The 22,840-nt window shown below is 41.1% G+C and overlaps 1 protein-coding gene across 1 annotated transcript in view; it reads left to right on the forward strand.

Moving 5' to 3' along the window:
* Nucleotides 1–22,840, forward strand: part of RAB3A (RAB3A, member RAS oncogene family) — a 122,916-nt gene that overhangs the window by 10,736 nt on the left and 89,340 nt on the right. The window lies entirely within an intron of this gene.

The raw sequence follows: 22,840 nt of genomic DNA on the forward strand, positions 1-22,840 counted from the left end.
GACATGTACACTGGGAATGGTGACACGGTGACTGAGACATGCACTGAGACAAGGTGACATGCATACAGAGATGCTGAGACATGCACACTGGGACAGGGTGACATCATACAGAGATGCAGAGACATGTACACTGGGTATTGGTGACATGCACACTGGGACAGGGTGAGATGGTCACTGAGACATGCACTGAGACAAGGTGACATGCATACAGAGATGCTGAGACATGCACACTGGGACAGGGTGACATGGTCACTGGAACAGAGTGTCAGGAACCTTGAGGCATGATGACTTGGAAATGACGGCGGGGTGACATGGTCACTGAGACATGTACACTGGGAATGGTGACATGGATACAGAGATGCTGAGACATGCACACTGGGACAGGGTGACATGGTCACTGAGACATGGTGACATGGATACAGAGATGCTGAGACATGCACACTGGGACAGGGTGACATGGTCACTGGAACAGAGTGTCGGGAACCTTGAGGCATGATGACTTGGAAATGACGGCTGGGTGACACAGTCACTGAGACATGCACTTGGACAATGTGAAATTGATACAGAGATGCTGAGACATGCACACTGGGACAGGGTGACATCATACAGAGATGCAGAGACATGTACACTGGGTATTGGTGACATGCACACTGGGACAGGGTGAGATGATCACTGAGACATATGCACTGGCACACGGAGACCTGGGCACTGAGAGGTTGTTACAGGGGCACATGGTCTCGTTTTTAGGATTAGAAGTAGGGTTTCTGTTTCATTCTAATATAATTAACCTTCCATTTGTGCATATATTGAATATTCTGTTTTTTCCTGATTGTCAGCTAGAGAGCCTTCAGATATATGGTTCTTTTGTTGACTTCTGAAAAAAGGTTTTCTCAGTGTTCGCAGCATGTCTGGTGTACCAAGGGCTCACACACTACTCCAGGAGTGCTTAGATAAGCTAAACCATGCTGGTGCAACATTTATCAGACTTGTTATTTTCGGACCAGTCACAACATCTGCTTGTCCATCTGTAAATTAGTTTTCCAATCATCTATGTAATTGGAAAAGTAAAAAAATAATACACCTCCTTGGGTAGGGTCAAATTGTTTTGTGTGTGGCTCTTTGACATTGTTTTTCAGAAGATGGGTTTAAACACGTTAGTGTTTGAAAGAGTATGCATCATTTATTAAAATCCCAGGGCCCTCTGCGAGGGGCAGCAATGGTTGCCCGGCCACAGGTCTCTTGCATTATTCATGCTTTGAGGATGGGGCACAGATGAACAAGTCAGTTTTCTATGTTGTTTCGAAGTTTCCGCTGGATTTCTTTGTGTAAGAGCAAGTGGACTTTTGTAACAGAGAAGGATGTGGGGACTGGTGCCATTGGGACAAAATGAGTTCTTAATATTAATTGGTAATCACTACTAAAGCTTTGCCAAATTGGGACCATTTTTAAGCAACGCAGAGAATTTAGCCAGACCACAGCATGGTCTGAATAATCGGCTCCATACTGAAACGTATCATGCAGGCTACACATTTAAGGGCATTTTTAAATGAATTATTTCCCAATTTAATAGAGCAATGTTGCCATCAGATTGAAAACTAGATTGACAATGGGATCCAATTGCACACCTAGTGATAACTATAATTATACCAGGTTGCTTGTACAGCACTTAAATTTCAAAGCGCTATGCCAACATGGATTACTATTACCCAATTCAGTTTTGCTCCTTTTATTCTCCTCTGAAGAATCCAAGGCCTAATGGACATCCCGGGGGTTCAAACCTTCATGTTACGAACATTTTGTACTTAGAACATCAGCCTTGAGAGTATTTTACCCTCTATGGTTTGCAAATTTGCTTATTAAATTTGATGTCCACTTATGTTAAAGTCGGCAACATGATAGGCCAAAGAACGTTTTTGGTATGTTCTTCAGTTATCAAATGTATTTAGGTTTGATTTTTGACAGAGCAGCTGTTAGGGCTATTGCGAACAATATACACAGAGTGGATTTTGGATAATCTGCTTTGAACAACTGACTTGCATCAACCTCTCTCTGTCAGCGATTGGCTTGAGATTTTGTCAATCACCCCCTGGCTCAGCCAACAGAAGTATCCCTTTGTCTCTTAATGCTATTGGTTGATTTCTTCCACCACCATTCAAGTGTTCGCATGGGACTACTTTACAGCTAGATCCCCCTGTAACCACTCCTGCCCGCTCCCTCCCTTTCGTCATACCCTAATGTGTTAAAACTGCATATATTAACACATTAAACCCGGAGCTAATGGCTTTACCAGTGCTTATTTTGAGCGCTTTTGCATCCCATGCTCTGACTTGCTAAGTCTGTATAGTAGACACTTGAATAGACCTCTCATTTATCGCGGCTATTTAGGGGAGCGGTGTGTGAACGACTACCTAAAAATCGCAGGATCCCTCCAACGTAATACAGATGGCATGCAAACAAACCACAGATCACTTCACAAAGCATCCCACTCTGTATGTTTTCTTTATACAACCATAGAAGTGCCCTGGAAAGTAATGTTTGTGAAGTAGTGATAATTGATAAAGTAATGACATTGCTGGTTCCGAAGAAAATATGAAGCAATGTGCCCATATGACATCAATAAATGACTAAGCTACAACCACACCACATCAGTTAATTGCACAGCAGCAGCATTCGTTGATTGCGTGCTGTTATTCATGTTCGTGGTAGGCCAATTTGTGACATTCTATGCATTTAAATGCCTCGTTAAAGGGCGACTGGCCAATTGAGAGGCTGCATTGGTGACGTGGTCTGCGGGAGTGATATGAGAACTTCAGCAGTGCTTGGAAGTGGAAGGATGGACCCTCTAATTTAAATTCTATTCCATCCAAGCACTACTATGGATTTATTCCTTGTGGAAAGTACCAAATCGATGGAGGCTAGAGACCACCACCGCAACACCCTTCTTTGTCCAACAGGAGGATTTGATACTCATTCAGTGCACAGCTTCTGCGTCTGATGAACAAGCGCAGTGAGTCATAATGGGGCAAGGACATCTTCTGCACTCTCACTGCTTACTCGATTCACAGAAGCTGCCCCACAGACCACAATTCCTAATGCACTTTATTCACCTATAGCCAATGGTAGTGGTTCTGGTCCCCTCAGTAAATTATTTATAATTCATGGCCCAATTTTGATCCTTGTGCACCTTGCTCAATTTATAAACAAATTCTGCTGGATCAGAAACCTTTTTGAATCTCTTAAATTTGCTTTAGTATGTTAACAGGTTGTTAGGGTCAAAGCTAGCGAGGAGACGATGAAGGTACATGCCTTTGAGGCGTCAAGTTGCAGTCGAGAGAGCTGGCCATTTCACTGTTTAGCTGGCCCCTTTTGCCTTTTAAACCAAACATCAAAATAGTCTTACAGACGGGTATCTGACCACATGATTGTGATGATGTGACGCATGCGGGATTAACACATTGACTACAACCAAACGCAGGCAAAAAAAGAGCCTTATTGGTGTGTCAAATAGTGAAGGTCTATAGTCATCAACTTTGAGGCCAGAAACTATTAACCCTGCTCCAAAGCTTTAGCACGGGTGCCTGGTTTAAGGGTGATGATTAATTCAAACCTCTCGCTGTTCCTGTAGTGTAGTTGCTGTTCTGAGCTGTTGCTATCATCTGCCACTACTCTGCAGAATTTCTCTTGTAATTTTAATTTATTCAGAAATTGTGACTAGACCCATGTACTGGTCTGTGTTTTGGGGAGCCAACATCACATGGCATAGCACCCCGCAGCTCACCTTCTAAAATGCAAGACGTTTAAGCATGTCTGCTCCCTGATCTCACTTCAGAGGCTATGTGTGTAGAGGTGAATTAACTTAAAGACCAGATGCAGCACCCATAGAGGTTTTGCGCTGTACGACCCTAATTTCTGAGTGTGAAATTTCAGCATTACCTGACACTGATGCGAATTGCACCTTACGCTCAGTGTCGATTAGAAACCTTACCACTTTAGGCATGCCCTACTAGGATGCTAATTCTCCTACGTAGGCCCGCTTTAAGGGTGCATGCTGGACAATCGTTTACCTTTAGGATAGGCTCTAAAAACTGTGGTGTTAGCTCCTAGTTAATTTATCTAACCAATCAGATCAGCCAGCTCCTTTGTGAGGAAGCTGATGTGCAACGTGGTGATGAGTGCTTGAAAGGTAAGCACAAGGAATATAACTTTCATACAATTCTCTTGTAAAAACATGGAAACATCGGAGTTTTGTAATTTATTATGATATCTCAAGGGAGCACAAACAGATTGATTTTATCCTGGCCTTACATCACAGAGACTACAGCTTTTTTTTCCACCACCTTCCTTTGGACTCTTGAGAAACTCTGGAGAGACGTGAGAAAAGCAGAAGAGGTGCTCTACGCCCAGCACCTTCTCCACCTTATGTTTTTTCCCCCTACTTTTGGCCTCTGATCTCCCTTACTTTAATTGTCCATACATACATTTCTAAGAGCGAGAAAGGAATAGCTTGGCCGGACCAAATTTAGAGAATTAGGACCCACTGGATGGGCATTATTGACAAAAGAAACAAAAGTATGAATCAAATCACAAAAATTGGTTTTGTCCTAAGACTCATGAGAAGTAAATTAAGATACAGTCTTCACCACATAAAAATAAAGTTATCAAATGAGAAATATTCACTTTTGAAATACAAATAAATGACAAAAGATTTTAGAAGTTAGTAAATTAAATACCCACCAGATTGTATCGAGGAGATGATCGAAAACATATTGTGGGATTGTCCAGCATTGTGATTTAGAGTAATTGAAAGCAGAATTATCACATTACAGAAACAAATATTACGGACTACAGACCCCTGATTTACAGGGATAAATTATGAGAAGTCCATGGAAAGATTCCAGTATTAACTATCATGTTTGATAAATAAATATTAGTAGATGACATAAATTGCAGCTAAATCCTTGGGGGGTGTAGTGTCTTAGAGCTGTAAGCGTTAGGAACCCGTGACTAGGGGCATACTTTTGAAGGACATTACGTAATTGTTCAGGGAGGTGTTAGGGTGTGGTCTTTAACAGTTATTGGGATATTGAGAGTTCAGCCGAATGTTGTACATTGATGAGTAAAGATGCTAGACTACGAGTTCCGTGTATGGTGTGTTCTTGGGCATGCTGCCAGGCTGGGGTGGACGTGACAGAGGGAAGCAAAGAAAGGAAGGAATTCTGACATTATTGTGTCTTTCCGTAGTTCGCTGGCAGAAATGCGATCATAAGACCCTGTCATGTGACTTAAAACATGATCAACTACATTTCCCAGAAATCAATGTGAAACAACACTGTAGCAAAAGGTTCTGAATGATTACTTGGATTAAATAAAATCTCATGAATTAAATGGCATATTTAATCCTTGCCATTTGTGTGTGGTGGAAGCACTGATAAGTACTTAAAAGCAATGGATTTGGAGATTGCAAAATGAAGGAATTTCATGAACTACGTACCCCATGTTAATATAGGACAGAAAGTGATCTAGACATCGAATGGTTCCAGGAAGACTATTAAAAAACGATAGGAGGAATGAACCGCAATGCCTGTGACCAAGACTTGTGATCAAACGGTATTAGGAATTTCAATTGAATGTTTTTCTATTAAATCGAATTGTAAATATTTCTTAGCTTACTGAGTGCCAAGGATTGTTTTTATGGGGTTTGGAATCATGAAAGTAGTGGCTTGCCCACCAGTTAAAATTTTGAATTGGTGTGGCGTCTAAGATAGTGGGTTTTAAGGTGGCTGGGTTTCTTGTGGTGATCTGGTAATACCATTTTATTGGATACTGCTAGAAGAGATGAGTGGTTGGACATGGAGGGAGAACTGAGCTGGAAATGGCTTGGGTGGAATAAATTGAGCTGAACCCAGCAAAGCATATGCATTTAATGACTGATATGGGTTTGAGCCGATTATGTGTGTGTACACACGAGTTTAACATGTCTATTGTGTTATTTGTCACAAAGCTTTAGATGAGTGGCATGCTAGTGACTTCGGAAAGTGCTTATAGTGAAAGTAACTTGGCTAAAAATATGGCTTCTTGAGAATACACATATAAAATTAAGATTACAGGGGATATGCTTTGAGTACAGTTTGTTTGATTGTGTTTTTGAGACTGATGAAAGAGAAAGTTATAAACCAGTCAAAACAATGCTGGACTTGACAATAAAATCTAGTGTTCATCTCTCTGTAGTCACCGCCTTATACAACAACATTTTTTGCAATAGCTCCCAACAATGTCTCTTTTAAAGAGTGGTCCTGTTCCGATGCTTATGTACTGGTTATCTCTCATACTCAGAGTTAAATACCGTCTTCTCATAGTGATAATTGGACCTATTTCGGATATTCTGGAGATCTCTCCGCAAGAATATGTCCATTGTATTCAGATTGTGAGTCTTGTGTGAAGACACATGGTATGTGGGTGGAGAAAAGCAAGTGGTGGGTACCTAGAAAGGAAACAGATTCTCCTGTGTTCATGCAAGCGTAGGAGCTGAACCAGATATCTAGCTCTTTCATACTAAACACACCACCAGAGGCACCACTCACTGTTGGAAATGAAGGATGATAGATGTGTTGGTGATCAGGTCTGCAAGTGGAGCACAGGACCAAAATGTGAAATTGCCTGAAAGAATGCTTTCAGAATAGGATCAACCTAGTGTTGAAAATTCTACAAAACAGAATTTCAACCCAAACGCGCATTTGCAAAGCCAATAGGTCTGACGTTGGCTGCCTGCCTGTAGACTTTGTTTTTGTTTGTTTTCCAAAAGTTTAATGATGGAGAAGCTGTTAGGCCCTTGTGAATCTACCCCCTAAAACCACATTGGCTAAGGCCACACGTTTTGTTTTTGGTCTAAAAAAGCACATATTCCTTTATTAGTCCCTGGCACTGTAGGGAATTTCTTTATGGTCAAAAGTGTTCCTTGTGGATGGGCAGAATGCTGTCACTCAGTGAAGGTAGCCAATGGCTGAAGTGGGCTGACCCACTGCCCAATGCTGTATACAGTGGGGTACATAAGGAAAATGTGAATGACCCAATAACAGAGACATGGGTGAAGAGGGTTGGCTGACAGACAGTAAGTGTATTATACATATAATATTAGTAAAATCAAAAGGTCTTGGCTAATGCAAAACCAAAAACGTAACTCAAAATCACACTCAGAAAAAGGTCTCGCTTCCCGTAAATGGCAAAGACACCAGAAGAAATATCGTATTGTACTGAATACTAAGAAGGCCAAATTTCTCACTGCACATTGGTTTCACATGCAACGGGGTAGGTGTTCACTGACTGGTAAAACCTCAGTAGACTTGGTTAATTCTGTGCAGCGATACAATAGGTCAGTGCAGGAACATGCCTTTGAAGCAGGTAAAATAGGCACTAATAGAGCTCTCAAGTCATATAATGGAGAGTCGTGTTGAGTTCTTGCATTTTCAATGACTTCTTTGAGTTGGCATGATAAATGCAGGTCCGCGGCACGGCAGGTTTGAGTAAATATGCTGTAAGAGTGTGTCACTTATAGATAGATGGGGACAGTTAGACATTGATGCAGCTATAGATAAATACTGATAAAGGTGATAATGTTAAGGCTATATTAAGGCTACAATAGCTATATTATGTTCTGTGCGTGTACGTAAGTTGTTAACTAATTGTATAGTGCTTTACACCATCAATGAGGAGAACTCAGATAAAGAAAAAAGATTGATGGGAAGGGAGGGACATTGCTTGGATACCGGTGGATGGATGGATGGATGGATGGATAGATACAGAGGGATAAAGATTGATGGGCGGTTAGATAGATGGCCTAAATATATTATATGTATATAGATGTGTTGTGTTATTTTATGTTGTAGTAGGTTGCTAATTGTGCATAAAGTTTAAAAGAAATATCTGGGTGCTTCCAAGAGACCGCTTGAGAGAGAGAGAGACAGGCACACGCAGGTATATATATATATATATATATATATATATAGAGAGAGAGAGAGAGAGAGAGAGAGAGAGAGAGAGAGAGAGAGAGAGAGAGAGAGAGAGAGAGAGAGAGAGAGAGAGAGAGAGAGAGAGAGAGAGAGAGAGAGAGAGAGAGAGAGAGAGATATATAGATGGATCAATAGAGAGGTGTATAAATATATGAATATTTGGGAGAGGAGATATTGAGAGATAGATAGATTTCGGATAGATTTATAGGTACATGAATGTAACATAGATAGATCAAGGTTTGTCCTTCAAGGTTCTGATCCAGAAGATTTGTGCAGCCTCTTTGTGATTCTGTTGTTAGGTTTTGCTCTTCATCCTCTTGGACAGCGGAGCACAGGTAGTCTGAGCTTTACTCCTGGCTCTACTAGACTATAGGAGTGTTGTCTATATGGCTTTGCCAGAGAGCCATATAAGGAAACTTCAGTATATTCAGAATATGTCGGTACAGCTCATAATTGAGCTGCACAAGTTTGGCCATGTGTTAGACACCCACCGCCATGAGTAACATTGCTCGCCCGTCAAGCAGCGCATTCATTTCAAGATATCACAGGGCAATCCACCACCCGGTACTTAAGTGTCTCTCTGACATGATTGTTTGAAAACACAATTTTCTCTTGCATCCCCATGCATTCATGATTTTAGACCAAGCACTCCCAGCTCTAAATTTCAGGAATGTCTGCATGGTGGAAAAGCATTTAGAGTTCTCTGCAACAAGCTGTGGTTCTTGCCCCCCCCCCCTTTTTTTCTTTAGCGGAAGAATTTGTTATGTTCTAAAACCTCTGAAAAACAGTTTGGCTAGTTGAATAAGGATTTATTGATTTGAGGGATGTCTGTTATAGGCCTGACTCTATGGTCCCTTAGATGACAGCACACTTTATATATCAATGGATGGATAGATAGATAGATGGATGCATGCATGAATGAGTTGATTAAAGAGATTAAAAGATCAGAGAGAGAAAACCAGACATAGATACATACAGATAGATAAAAATATAGACAGCATCTGTTTATAAATTCTAACCAGGTTTATGGAATGAATTGATGCATATTTGCAGGGATGCTGTACAAAAACAGAAGACCAGAGCTATTTATCAAGCTCTGCATGAAAATACATGTAGTTAAAACAAGCTCAAGACCAGGCGCGACCCCCTCCCCCCCGCCAGCACCAACCGTTGCAAATCCTTTTACATGGAAAGGATAATAAAATCTGTTTATGATCTTTTCCATGTAAAAGGGGCGGGGCATTGGGCGTGACGAGCTGAGGGGAGTGCACTGTGCACTTCACTCAGAGCGCATGTGTGTTTGGCCGGCCGTCTCGGGCTGGCCAAACTCACATGCACACAGGGCTCTCTCCATCCCAGCAACACGGTCGCTGGGCTGGCGAGAGCCTGCATAGGCTCCCAGTGTGCCTGCTCTGAGCAGCAACCGGATTGGCGTAGGGCAGGCTGGGAGCCTGTGCCTGCAGCAGCGTCGGGACAGGAGCGCAGTGCGGGAGCAAAGCAGGTAAGGTTTTTATTTTTATTTATTTTTTCCGCTCCACCCCCTACAACCACCCTGCCCCAGCCACGCAAGCCGCTCCTTCTCAAGACATGTCTTTCATTATGGTGGCACATGTTGGCTGTTGTGTGACTCAGTGTAAGACTTTACCCCCATCAGTCCTCAAGGCATGAACTGGACTTCATTGACTAGATGGATAGCAGGATAATGCCTGAGGAAGGATACACATAGTGCAGAGCCACCCTGTTTGGCACTAGCAAGCAAAGAGGATGCTGCTGTGTTGAATGTCTTGTCCTGAACACAGATAATTGCAAGGCTTGTTGGGATCCTGGCCAGATTGTAACTACTTCCCGCGTACTGGGTGAATCATGTTGTCAAAGCTTCCCTTGGGCCTATGACATCATGCATGAGGGGCAGGAAGTGAAATAGTCCAGGACTCGTTGATGCACCTGCCCTGAACATTAGGATCATGGTTTAAGGCTTCCACTCCCTAATTATCCAAAAGAAGAACAGAAAAAGCAGAAATGTGATGCTCAGTCATGCTCAGAGGCCAATTAGGAAGGGGGAGGGATAGAAGTAAAGGTGAGGAACCGCGAAGCATTCTACCTCACCAAACTCACCCTGGTGTAACACTGTCAATTTAGATGTCTTAATCTTTCTCTAGGACTTCATACCAGCATTTAATCCGTTTCCAAGTTGTTAACTTTTGCAGCTATGCCAATTGAAGCTCTGGGAGAGAACATGATGTGCCGAGGATCACACCATGTTGTTGGGTTGAAATGCTGATCTCCGCGATCCACAGTTTTCAGCCCATGAAACTACAGTGACATTTGCTATGAAACCACAGGCCAGATGTAGCAAAGCTTTTAGCATTCGCAAACGGTGCGAACGGCCATTTGAGAATGCAGAAATGCCTTTCAGTATGTATGAAAGGCATTCACTTTGCAATTTTAAGGAATCGCTAAAATAGTGATTCCTTAAAATTGCGACTCTGTTTAGAGAAACGCAAATTGCGATTCTCTAAATAAGAAATCGCAAATAAGGAATCCTGATTTGCGTTTTCTTAAGTACATGTATCAAGCTTTTCCTTAATGCGAATTGGGCATTAAGGAATCGCAATTCAATTACCACCAAATACAATTTGGTGGTAACCATGTGCAAATTTTAAAAATGCATTTTTAAAATTGACATGTAACGCATACATGTCCCTTTGGCATGTGTGTGCCTTACATGTCCTAAAATAATTTTTGGGGTGCAGCAGAGGGGACCTTAGGCCCCCAGCACCCTGGGGTTTGCATTTCTGAAATTGCGAATTCCAGTTTGGAATTTGCAATTTGGGAAATGCAATAAGTTAGCAAATATGGGCCTATTGGCCCATAGGTGCGAATGGGGTCAGAATCGCTATTTGCGATTCGGTAATAGCATTTGCGATTTTTAAGAAATCGATATTACCGAATCGCAAATATGATACATACCATTTTGCAACTCTGAAATAGCGATTTCTTAAAAATCGCTATTTGAGAATTGCAAAATGGATTCTTGATACATTTGTCCCCAAATGTATAGAGCCCAAACATACTCTCTTTAACCCTGATTAAATCCTCCTCAGTCAGCCTATTTAGTCAATGCTTTTAGCGTGAGCAGCTTACAAAAGGTGAGCAAGGGAGAAAAGAAGGCTTCCATATTTTGGGAACCTAGGGCCAGATGTAGCAAGCAGTTTTGCCCATTCTGTGTCTATGGGAAAATGTGTTCGTACATATGGCCCCTAGCTACCTGACAGTTTAACATAACTTTAGATTTGTACCTTTTTGGGAAAACATGGAGGGAGACCATTTTCTGATATTTTATTCCATTGAGCTGCAGCTGAATGCAGAATATTTGTACAGCTTTCTAATAGTAGTTTGGTGGAATTAATCGGCTTATTTAAAACAATCCAACCGAAAAAAGGAGATATCTCGTACCCTATCTTTATTGAAGCCAGAGAAGTTATCCTATCATAACCGAGTTGCAGCAGACTTGTTCAAACACTATGGGAGGACTTGTTCGATTTTCATTTATTTTGAAAAAGCAATCCTCCAGCTCGATAAGATTCAACATTCGTGGCTACAGGATGAGAACTTTTCAAATTCACAAAAAGAGATTAAAGCCTGCTGTATGTAATGTCTTGCTGGACTTTCCTAGTCTGAGTGCTGTCAGCTATCCATGGAGTGACGAAGTTCTCTACTGGACTAAGATGTCTGATAGAAGAAAACGTTGGAGACTCAGAAGGGGAACGGTCCTACTTGTGATTGGGTGTTTTTGCCCCAATATCTGCTTGTTGTAATCGACTGCTAGGAATAATAATAAAACAAAAATGTTACTGTATTGTATCTATCGGGCTTATCTTGGTGGTTCCTTCTAGATAGACAAAAAGCCTGCTTTCCTGTAAACGTTGATTTTCAGTATCGGACATAAGGGTAATAACTTTGGTAAGAATGTCTTCTGTTGAATCTAGACAACAACAGGTTTTTCCTCTTCTGCTGAAGTTGAATTGAGGGAGTGGATTGGGACCATCCAATAACGTATCTGTGTACACTTGGTAATAAGTGTGTTGGACGCTGAAGAAGAGCCCATTGGTCACATCTTCCTTTACAAAGAACTTCTTTTCATGCATTCAATCACCCTAAAATTATTGATAGCGCACAGGAAGTTGGATCAGGCAAGGTAACTAGTCACTGTGCCTGTTTCTAAGTGACGGGCACAATGACAAGTTAATAAACACATTTATTACCAGTGCGCTGAACCATGCACATAGTTTTTACTTATATGAATCTTGCTGGGCCGGCTTCAATATTGAGTGTAAAGAGATCTCCTATTAATCGCTACACATGGCTGTCTAAGCTTGTATTATACAATGTAACATTTCTTTCTGAGAGTGAGTGAAAGTTGCACAATCTGACCCTGTGACTTTTGGCATAACACAGGCAACTGAAAGATGTGCCTCCTGGACTGTTTAAAAGCCACTAGGACAATTAAACTTGTATTTTAATATAAAATAGCTAGGAATCTATACCAGAACTAGTACCCAAGAGAAAGCTTATACTACGCACATTTCTATAGAGGTTTTAATATTCTAAAAATAAAACACAAATGTTGCATATAACATTTTATTCTAAGTAGACTATATTTTTGCACAATTAGCTTACATAGGATTTCTGTGAGGTGGGCTCACCATCACATTTAACATTCCAGATGAAAGGCACACTTTATTTCATTTAATGAGAACTCAGTCAATTCATAGTTTCAAGAGAGGGGATGCTTTCTACTCAGGTTGAAGCATCTCTCTCCATAATCAGTCATTCTTGGAGAGATGTCATACAAACCTTGAGTCAGCCCTGACACGCAGATGCCAACACCCTCTTTCCTCAAGACCTAATTGCAAAATGATAGCTGTGTGTTATCCCAAAAGAGATTTCATATACTCTTTGTTATAAGGTTGTCAAGTGAATATAATGCTTGGTATACAGTCAAGACAGTAATCTTGGGAATTTTCCCACCTTCAGAGAGATTCGTGTTGAACATTTGCACTCTCACCTAGGAAAGTTGTTCATTTTCCTGCATACTGAGATTCTTTGAGCCTCCTGCATTCAGACATTCTTGGAACTCCCTTGCAAGCTGAATTACTATCTACCTGGCAATAATTTTTACATGAGGTTTGAAGTAGTCTTTCAAGGGCAGAATGTATTTACATAGCACCTGGACAAGAGTTATACTTCAGAGTAAAATCACCTGCAATTAGACAGTTGTGTATACTGTTGTGTGTGCACGGCACTCAGGAAACATCAGCAAAAGATCTCCCAACATCAGCATGAATTGCCACTTAGATATCAACTTTAAATATTGTTCAAGAATGGACATTAACTTATCCAATTCTGTGAATATAATTATTTTGCTGTAACAGACAAAGTATTCAATTTGGATACATTATCCCAACCCTTCAGCCCCAAAAATGTAGGTTTCATGAAAAAAATGTTTGTTATTTATAAACTTTTTTTTTTTTTAGTAAATGCATTGCTGATCCCCAGTTATAAGATGTTCATTTATATTAAATAGTTAAATGTACTATTATCACAAATACTCCAAGCAATGGCATATTTAGCTTGCATATTTTGCCAACGAATACATGGATGCTAGGAAGTTTCTCTATTGTGTCACAGAGGGGCCTATTTATGGGAAGTTTCTGGTCCAGGGAGGACCTGGCTGTTCGGGCTGGACTGGTCCCTTGGGGAGCAGGGTCAAGACTGATTTGTATATGGCTAGTTCCAAGCTGGAATGGCATGGTGAGCAAATAAACTGATGGATTAACTGGAGATCTGTGACTGGGGGTGAATGATTGATTTGTTCCGCATTCCGTCCATCATCTGCTGTTTTTGCAATTATTTATGAGATAGAGGCAAATAATATCCCCCTCATGCCTGACACACACCCAGTGTGCCATGGAGGGGCCACCCACACACCAATGGTTTCCTGTATGCCTGGTCAGTTGGCTGTCGTCAGTGGCGCCGTGAGGACAAGTGACACAATACCATGGACATGCACACTGTCACTTATTCACTAGCATACACAGGTATACATAAACGTGTGCATGCACAAACACAAAGACATGCATGGACTACTAGCCCTCCTCTGTAGAAAGAAAGACTCATTTTTTTAATTTGGCTGTTTCTTTCACCTCTTGAACACCGCTATGGTGCCTCTCACTTCTGCACTTGCTTCTGGCCCTTTCCACTGAATGCACCTATGCCCCTGGGCTCTGGATTTCACATGGTGGTTCTTCTTGTTGCAGACCCAGCACTGTCAATCAGACCTTGAGTCACAAAGTTGTCTCCCTGAAGGCTGGTTGGCCTTGCGCTTGTCTTGTTGTTAAAGGCCCAGATCTCTGGCTGAGCCCTATTACCTCACCCCTCTGGAAAGCTCATGCTGCACATGTGTGGTGGTCCACACAGTGGATAGCACAGGCACTGTGTTACCTTTTCTTTACTGTCACTCAGAAGGGTATTAACACCTCCTGCCGCAAAACTACTGACCTAAACAGTGATTGCTATAATTTCTGGTGTGATTATTTCCCCCATTGCTTCAGAGGTAGACTCTAGCTGCATGTCTGGGTTGTACTGGTAAAACTCACATATGCTGTATGGTGTACGTAGCCAAACCAATGGAGACCGGAATAACATCAATGGAGCCATTCTGTTCTGCGCCATTCTATTATATTGTATTATTGTGTTTGTATAGCCTTATGTGCTGAAGATGTCCATGCGGGTAGCACAGTACATTATGTTGGTGTGTATGTTGCCTCTGTTTTCAGTGTATGTTTGAAATGTTTTCATTTTGTGCGTGATGACCACCGAGGTGCGGTAATCGTGTAATAGGTCACAGTGCTTAGTGGTGTGATGGTTGAGGATGTGAGAGACACACACACTTGTTTTTGTAATTTGTGGTATTCTGGCCGCTCTGGTGAACTCTGCAGGTGCCTTTTTTGGGTAGTTTATCTTTTAAGTTCTCAAGCCGATTTCTTATGCTGGTTGTGACAGCTGGTCCTCCGCTCTGTGACCTAATGGATCCGTGTCGATAACGAGAGATGATGAGGTGGATCAGACATCTGCCCGGATAGACTGCTTTACGGTCTCTCTTAAAATTATTGCTATTGGGAGATGTCTATAGGAATAATTTGCCAAGAAGACAGCATTACAGTCATCCTTTTTGTCATGCTAGGATGCCAATGCTCAAAGTATGTCACTATTTGCGGCCTGCAAGATCGACAGTAGTAGAATCCTCCCGTGACCTGCGATTTGTGGCACATCTTTGTTCTCGTAGGCGTGTTGGGTTACTATTGAGTTGTTAGTTAGATGGGCTGTCATATGGTGCCCACCATTTCCAGCAAGATTCCAAAGGCAGAATATGCCTGTCCTGTTGACAATGAGGGATCATGTATTGAATTGGTTTATGATAACAATTGATGACATGGATTGTATCAAATTGATGCAGAGGAGGACTGTCCTATAGAGAAGAGCAAGTGTCCTCTTTCTTCTTGTTAGAGGCAGAAGGGAGGGTAGATATACTTTAGTAGTGACCAAACGTATTAACGGTGGATTCGCAAAAAGAAGTCACAACTTGCTCACCAACTTTTTTGCAGATACAATGAGATTTTGTGACAACTAAAGTGAGAACTAACCTATGTAGTGCTGGGTCAGTCCACAAAATCACCATTTGGAGTGGGTTGCAGTCCAACCTATTCATGAATATTAATGAGATAGGTAGCAAATTGCAACTTACTGTGATTGGATGCCATCACGGGGAGGATGGCCTGCTGGGATTGGCCGACCAACATGCCAATGATCGTATTTAAGTAATGTCGATTTTTTTAATGTAGCCCATTGTCCTTAAATAAAATGGCACAGCAGTTAAAGAAAAAGTTTAGTCTTATAAAAAGTTGGTTTGAATATTTGTAATGGTCCTTTTCCTCAACAAAATTTGGTTTGTTTCCAATAGGTTACCATCTCCTTTGAAAAGTCACTAAGGTTTCAGTGGTTACCGACCCAAATTGCGGTTGCAAACCGTTGCTAAATTAAGTTGTGAATCGCAAAAAGGAAAGGATGCCCTAAATTTGCCCGTTCCAAATTACGATTCATTAATGCATTTCTAAACCCCTGTTGCGATCCAGAAACTGTTTATCAAATCAAAAAATTAGTTTAGTATACAGTTGAAATCCATTTAGCAATTTCAAATGCTGTGACTCCGTGAATTGCTGGATTTGCTTAGTACATCAGGCCCAATTCTGGGAAATCTTGTGGGTTGGTGGTTGCTGCGGAGTGGAGTGGGGGTGGATATGATCACAGTTGTGTATACAATTAGCCAATTTGTGTGGGCTTAGATGGAGAGTTGGAATGGGTACTTTTAGTGTTGATTAGAGAGGATTACCTGCATTTGATTGTAGAGGCATAAATATTGCATTGCATCCTTACGTCGAGGTCCTTATGAAGTTATGTTAAGTAGAGCTTTGGGTCGAGAGCCTGTGTTTGTGCTTTTGGCCTGATGTTCTAGTTGGGACTGTTCTTCAAATCTCGACAGTGATTATACTGGTAGAAATCTTATCGTTCTCGTTCCTATCCCAGGATCTTGTCTTGGGAACAACCATGTTTTCACCTCTTTTCAGAATTGTAAATATTCCTGGATGCTTCCAATCCTTGCAAGCAGTGAGTTCCAGAGTTTGGTGGTGTGTCCCAAAAAAGCATTGCCTTCTACAGATTTCTTATTATGAGGTGGTATGACAGTCTGTGGTGTTTGCTTTCATTGCAGTGTCCTTTTTTGTTTTTTTACACAGTGTAAACAGCTTTCACAGTGGCGCGGAAGGTTAAATTGACCATTTAGCTACGTTGTGTACAGAGTGCTGTTATTTGTGTTGTAGATGGTGTGCTGCATTTGTGGTACTGTGTACATAGCCATGTCATTTGTGTGGTAGGCAGAGAGATGTCTTCGAAAGACTTTGTACGCTGTGGGCCTTTGCTGGGATAGTAAAATGATACTTTAGCTGGACTTGGTACTCTGCTGTGTAAATCACGCAGAAGTAAAAATAACTACATTGTTCTGTATACGTATGTGAGTCGTTGGACGGTGGTGGAGCTTTTCTGCTTGGGTGTATAGAGCTGTGACAGTGAAGGGGAGAGATGAGAGCTAGCTTTATTGACAATAGATTAGTCCAGCCAAGATTAATCCTAATATATAGATTTTTTGATGTGGCTGGCAGCCAGATTTTGAGCTGGTGTTTACCGGAGTAAATCCCCGGAGTGCGGATTAGAGCGTCGCTGGGAAAGAGTCTTAACTCTGCAAAGCGCCGTCTGGAAGGCACCTGCCCTGCATGCTTCGAAATTGAACTCACAGCCTATGTAAGACACCATCGATATAATGAGTGGTACCTCTTAGCTTATGCGTTTTATGCCTGAAATATAAGTACTGAATTGTTTCCAAACGCTGGTGGTGAACTATTGTGAAACCCAATAAGAATGATTTGTAAGAGTACAGAATCAAGGTTTGTCATTGAAAATGTTTTTTGACATAGGCGGACAAAATGCTCTAAATTTTGGTGTGATTTGCATTACTCAGGTCGTGATGCACTGAGATGAAGCTTCTAGTTTCTCATGGTACTTTCAGTATCCGTATCTCTCTCAACCTTGAGGTGCTTTGTGATTCTTACCCATATGAGAAAAAACAAAATGGCCTCCAATCAAGAAGAGTGACAAATTGGGCCACTGAACTCTGAACTTTAAGCAACATTTTATAAGTCTGTCTACGACTTTTGGTCCGGTGTTTGAGACCGCTTTATATGTTTCATCAGACTATTGTTTTTGCAAAAAATGCATACATAATGTACTTACATAGAAGGTCTTTAGGTCAGGAGACTTTGGCCTTCATTACAACCTTGGCGGTCTTTTCAAAAGACCACCGAGGCTGTGGGAGCCAGAATACCGCCAGCGCTGGCGGTATTTCTGGCTGCCTATTACGACTTTTCCGCTGGGCCAACGGACGGTAACAGTGGCCCAGCGGAAAAGTCACATCAACATTGCCGCTGGCTCGTAATATCAATGCTGATGTTTAGTGGGTGCAGTAGCACCCGTTGTGCATTTCACTGCCCAAAATTCGGGCAGTGAAATGCCCGACGGGCTATGCCTGGGGGCCCCTGCACTGCCCATGCCAAGTTCATGGGCAGTGCAGGGGCCCCCAGGGGCACTCCAAGTCCCCCTTACCGCCAGCCTTTCCATGGCGGTGTTTACCACCGTGGCCAGGCTGGCGGTCGGGGACTCATAATTCGCTGCCCTGGGGATTATGACCGCCAGACGGAAGCCTGGCGGTATAGTGGAGGGGCCGGCGGTATGGCCGTGGCTATTGTGCCACAGTCATAATAGCTGGCGGAACACAGCCAGCCTGATGGCGGTGTTACCGCCGGTCGCCAGGGTCATAATGAGGCCCTTTGTCTGTTGTTCTGCTGTATTACCACTCTTTTATTTTAATACCAGACACTACAGCATGTTGCATGGGGCAGTGGGTCAGCCCACTTCATCCATTGGCTCACTTCAATTTGAGTGACTGTACAAAGCCTGTGCACATTGTTTACATCCGCCTAAAATAGTTCTTTTCTCATCAATGACAAACTATTTTTAATTTAACATTTCTATTGCAAGCATAGGGCTAGCACATTTAGGAGTGGCATATTGTCTTTTTTCTTTTTTTGGCATATTCTTCCAATAAAAAATGTAAAAAAATAAAAAAGTTAACCATCACACCAGCTTGCCAAGGTCCACTGTGGTATTGCTTCCTAACTAAAGGTTTTTTATATTAAAAAAACAGTTAATATATTTAGGGCCTGATTTTCGAGTTCTATCCGCCTTATGATTCCATTTTATCCTATGGAAATCGTAATATGGCAGACGCAATATACGTCATGTTTATTTAACGGAGTAACCCGTCTGCCAGACTCTAAATCAGGCCCTTAAGCTATACTAATAAGTAGTATTGGAGCCCTCTGTATATTGTATATATCTCCTAAAGCCGATGTTACTTCATGTTTTAAAATGTCATACTGTAAATTGGTTGTTATCTTGTAGCGCTGTTCTTTGTAAAGATCTGAGCCATTTATACTTGTCTTTTCTGTGGCACATAAGACCATAAATAACTAAATAAATGCAAGATACAACCCTGCAAATCCCATGCATCCTTCCCTAAAGTTGGTTCTGCACCAGGTGTGCAATAGCAGAAGGTTGCCAGGTAAGCCGTCCTACTGTTAGGGTGACCATCAGAACATCCACTTGTGCATTCTTAGAAAGCCATTGCATTCCTTGAATACTGCACCCTGTGCATAATAAGATTTTTGTGTATCACTGATTTTAAAAGACATCTAGTGAAATTACATATTACCTCCACCCACTGTAAATGCCGCCTTTTTGACATTGTTCCCAAAATGCACCTGCTTTGAATTACAGTCACATCTTCAGTCCGCAGGTGGGGCATCGAGCATATGACACCCCCACCCAACCCTGCCCCCATCATGCAAACCTGATCATTGTCAAACTACTTGCAGAGAAAAAACATTAGCAAACCCAGTACTCACACTAATATTTCTGTGGGATAAATTCTTGCAGACAAAAATGTATTACACAAAACTCTTACAGGATTACACTTGGAAAACTGTCACTGGCACGAGTATCTCGCCTAACTCTATCAATTAGTTCAAACAATCAAGTTCAAGTTTATTGAATGCATAGTTAATTAAAACCAGTACAGCATACATTTTTTTTAAATACTACTCACTCCATACAAATAAAAAACCATCCATTTTAGTTTCAAATTTATTCACAGATTAAACTATAACATATAAATTCAATATATCAAGCCGAGATTTCTTCAATTATACATTTCATAAATATATACTATTATTAATTGTCATTACTAACAAAATCCTCTTACATAGGCGTGAATGCGTTATAATCATACCCACATAAATATTTCTATAAGGTGCATCAATTTCCCACTCCGCTCATCTTGTAAATGCAACTCCACATGTGTTATAAAAGTATCTTAAAAATACTAAAAGTTTTTAACTTCATTCTATCATAAATTTTTTAATATTAAATTATAAAACTATTTACAGTTAAAATAATACTCACGAAAGCAAAAATAATTCCATGGATTCTGCACAGGGGAACCTTAAAAACGACTATGATCCTCTTAATTTTGCGATTTATAAGCCAGCAAAGCATGTATTATGTTTATACTAATTGATAAACATGTAATCATTTTTTAGATGCCAAATACATAAACTTTATAAATCTGGCATTCAAAGTATAGTCAGCAGGTTTAAAGCAAACTATCACCGCTTCGCTACAGGACCGTATTCCCCTCTGATTGAAGGCTGCTTTTAGTAGAGTATTACGCTCATTCAGCAGGCCATTACAGATACAGATTATATGAGTAATATCTTCCACTCCACACCCACAGAGCCTACACTGGGAAATTGTTGCAGTACGTTCCCATGGAGGTGGGCGCCTCCAGGAATAAAGCCAAATTGGTGTTCTATAAAAAAGATCCTTATCAGCTTTTGAACACCCGACCTCCAGATATGGTTGACATTTCAGAATTTTGTACTCATTAATTACCATCCATGAGTGCGACCTGATTGCTAACAGGCTGTTATCCATGAGCCCTGATCTCTTCTTCACTATTCGGTTTACGTTTTTTAAAAAATAGCATAATAGGAGAGGTTTAAATCCCATAGCTCCCGTACCTTCAAATCTTCTAGGGCCTGATCTAAATCCTGTCTGGATTTGGCTGTAGGATTCAATCTGATCTCCTTCCAGAGTGCCTGGCAGAGATGATTTCCCTTTGTTAACTGTAGATGTTTCCAGGTTTTAATGTAGCTGCACTTCCTAGCTATATTTTGGTTTAAGTACCCAAACTCCAGCCTAATTTGAGCTTGGGAAGTGTACCCTGGTAGTTGGAATAGAGACCTAAATACTTTCCCAATTATTCCATCTAGGATGGCAGCGTCTTGTCCTCGCAGGGCTTCACTACCGTACCCTATAGTTGAATTTAGTTTAGCCACAATAACTTGTAGCAGGGGACGGTAGCTAGGGCCATTAAGCGATTTTTTTCAGAGTGCAAAAAGCAAGCAATAGAACATTTCCTTTCCTATGTAAGTCCTGCTTCTAAGGGAGAAAGGAACCCTGTTTATCAAATAGTACACCCAGGTATCTATAGTGGTTGACTTGTTCTAATACTCCCCCTGGTGTGTGCCATTGATCAACTCTAGAGGTTTTTTTTTTTACTAACTTCCATCACTTTAGGTTTTTTTTCCTGATTGATTTTCATTCTGTTCTGCTCAGCATATTCGATTACATTTACGATGAGCCGACGTAGTCCTACTTTAGTATGACTTAAAAGTGCCACATCATCAGCGTATAACAGATTGGAAATGGACATGTCACCAACCTTAGGGGAATGCGCGTTCACCTTATTGAGCTTAAAAGTAAAATCTGGTAGAAAGAGATTAAAAAGATAGTAGCCAGTACGCAACCCTGTTTCAGACCTTGTTTTGTCTCAATTTTTCTTGAAAGTAAAGATCCGTCCCCTATCTGTATATAACTGCTGAATAGCCTTTAATAATTTCTCTGGTATACCCCAGGCGGCTAACTTTTCCCATAGAAGACTTTGCTGTACCAAATCGAAGGCTGATCTGAAGTCTACAAAACACAGATACAAATGTTGATTTTTCTGTTTGCATTTGACAATGGAAAGAGTTAAAATGTTTGTAGCCGCTCTGGGGCCCTTTGCAAAACCTGTCTGATTAGGGGGAATAATATTGTCCTCAGTTGCCCAGGTGCGAAGATACTCCAGAAATAGACCAGCATAGTATTTAGCCTTTACGTCCATTAAGGTGATCAGTTGTTAATTCTCAGGATGAAATTTGCTGCCTCCTTTAAATATTGGATGAATTATAGCGCCCCTCCAAGAGTTTGGAATGCTTCCTAATTCTATACAGTGGTTATAAATCGAGATCGGTTTTTGTCCCCAAAAGGCTGGGTTCATTTTAAATAATGCATTTGGGATCCCATTTGGACCTATGCCCCTGCACTTCTACTGCTCTTTATTAAGTTTACAACCTCCGACATCGAAAAGGCTAAATTTGCGGATTCCTTTTGGGCAATTGGGGGATTAGATATAACTCCTTTTGGGCATTTCTTATTTGTTATCACGTCTAAGTTTTTAGTGTCTTTCTTGTTTTCACCATATCCGCTAAAGTGATGAGCTAGGTAGTCAGACCATGAGGTTTCTGAAATATTTGAACTAGTCAAGGTCTTTGTGGCTTTATTCAATTCATTAGCCATTTTCCAGAACCCCTGTGCATTTGATTTTTTACCCAGGAATAGTGCCTTTGCCCAAAAGCCGTGAATATTCTGTAATTTATAGTTCCATATTTGTTTCCAATAGGAATTATTGATATGTTTTAGATCAGCCTTAATATGACAGTCAGTTGGGTTTTTCTTATATAGCCTTAAGAGTCTGTTCCGTTGCCTTCTTAATTTGGTCATATGAGCTGGAATTTTTATATTCTTTTTTATTTTTACTCGCCCCTGGTTTTGATAGGTCTTTTGTGGGCTGTCTGTAAGGAAACCAGCTGCAAATTTGTCCAGAAATGTTGACCAAATGGTTATTGAGTTACAGGATATAACATTGTGGCATTGGTCAAATATCGCAGTTGAAAGATTACCAATGGACTCCATTCATTTTTCATTCCATTGAAGTTTCTTAT

This window comes from Pleurodeles waltl, chromosome 12 (assembly GCF_031143425.1).
Source record: "Pleurodeles waltl isolate 20211129_DDA chromosome 12, aPleWal1.hap1.20221129, whole genome shotgun sequence".
In the NCBI taxonomy this organism is placed as follows: Eukaryota; Metazoa; Chordata; class Amphibia; order Caudata; family Salamandridae; genus Pleurodeles; species Pleurodeles waltl.